The sequence below is a fragment of the Octodon degus genome, unplaced genomic scaffold, assembly GCF_000260255.1.
Source record: "Octodon degus isolate 3935 unplaced genomic scaffold, OctDeg1.0 scaffold00030, whole genome shotgun sequence".
Taxonomy (NCBI): domain Eukaryota; kingdom Metazoa; phylum Chordata; class Mammalia; order Rodentia; family Octodontidae; genus Octodon; species Octodon degus.
In genome coordinates, this window is record NW_004524606.1 from 1,698,261 (window position 1) to 1,700,173 (window position 1,913).

At 31.6% G+C, this 1,913-nt stretch overlaps 1 protein-coding gene across 2 annotated transcripts in view; it reads left to right on the top strand.

The window, feature by feature from the left end:
* Galnt13 (polypeptide N-acetylgalactosaminyltransferase 13) overlaps positions 1-1,913 on the top strand; it is a 509,399-nt gene that overhangs the window by 303,132 nt on the left and 204,354 nt on the right. The gene's annotated exons all lie outside the window — the stretch shown is intronic.

Here is a 1,913-nt window from a genome sequence, read left to right on the forward strand (position 1 = left end):
TCTACTGAGCCATCTCCCGGGCCCATCATTTATTACTAGTATAAATGTATGTGATATGCAATGAAAGTTGAAATTTGAGAGCATCTCAAAAAATTTTTAAATGTAGAAATTAATTGATCTTATGTAATATGAAACAACATTTTATAAGCATTATAGGTCTTTCTTTTGGTCAGATGTTTAAGAAATTTAGCAGAGTTTTAGTAGAATTTTATTATTTCCTTATTTACTTACATAATTATAATCTGATGATTCTTTAAAATACACACACACACACACACACACACACACACACACACTTACTGTTCTCTTCTTGTCATCAGCCCCACAATATATCTTAGCAAAATCTTTGAGGGCATTTGCTTCTTATTTGGTATAGTTCTGAAAATGGAAGAAATAAGAGGTGATAGAAAAAAGGAGGGAGGGAAGGAAGGAAGAAATAATAAAGAAATTAGTAATAAAAATGTTTAAATTTTAATTTTACCCTCATACATTATGAGAATAATTATTCATTCCTCATTCAACTTATGCTGATACACAAGAGAAGTATAAATGAACCTAGCAACATCATTATCTATTTTCTTATTCACTTTTTTTCCTTTTATTTCCTAAGTTTTTCTTTTTCTTCCTGTTAAGCTTGATTCTTTGCCAATAGGCTATACTTATTTTTAACATGTACCTTCCAGACTGGTGGGACATTTTTCACCTAACTGAATAAAAATTAATTAGAAAATCAGTTAATGATTAATATGTTAAGTTGTAAGAGATTGACTGATCAATAATTTCAACAGAGGCATAAATTTATGAAAAGAAAAGATTTAGAATATGGTATCTCATGGAGATATCAAGAAAAAAGAAGGAATACAGTTAGAATGCTACAAAATGACACACATTTTATTTTTCAAAAGGGTTTTGGGGATCATTGAGAAATAAAATACACATGACTCTTTTCCAAAAACATCAAAACATATCAATAGGGGGCCAGAGAGATGGCTCAGCAGAATAAGCGCTTGCCTGGCAAGTGCAAAGGCCTGAGTTCAATCCCCAGTTCCACAAACAAACAAACAAACAAACAAACAAAAAACATATCTATACCTTACTTTCCATATGTATTTTAATAAATGGTAAACCAGCTGTTTGCTAAACCAAATGTTTGAGACTTCCTCACCTTTTTTACATAATTTCATAACTTAATGAAATAGGAATATATTTAAGATTTTTAATGAGAAGACTAGGATAATATGTAGCTCAGCGTTTCATGACAACATAGCGTAAGCATGCAGCTGGATTTCAGCCTTTCCAGATGCTGAGCTACAAAGAGAAAAGCATACTGCTTTAAAAGAAACATATCTGTTATTTACAAGAATGCGTGATATTTTACCAAATTGTGTGAACTACTTTTGATTGTATTATGTGAGTATAGGCAAAGAATTAACATCAATTGAGAAAATGTTTTATGATGATAGTGAAGCTGTTGTGATTTTGTTGTGATGGTCTTTGTAAGTACTGATGTAAATCAAAAGGACGGAAATAAGTGAAATTTGTCAAAAATTGGAATTCTTTCTGGCCTGGGGGAAATTCACACCAAACCAAATGAACACTTTGTATACATTTATTTATGACAGTGTTACTTTATCTTTGATATTCAGTGGAGTGGGGAAATGTTGAAGATGAAGCTATGTATTTTCCAAAAAAGATATTTCCATCTCTCTTAAACATAATAGATTTCTTTTTTTGTAATAAAGGTTTGAAAACCTTGAAATCTAAGAATGCAAATGCTTGGCAGATTATTTCAGTGAGTTTTAATATTTATAATAACCAAAGAGGGCTGGAGAGATGGCTCAGTGGTCTAAAGCACCTACTTAGAACAAGCTTAGCAAAAGCATCAGGGACCGCAGTTCAATCCCCCAGCACCA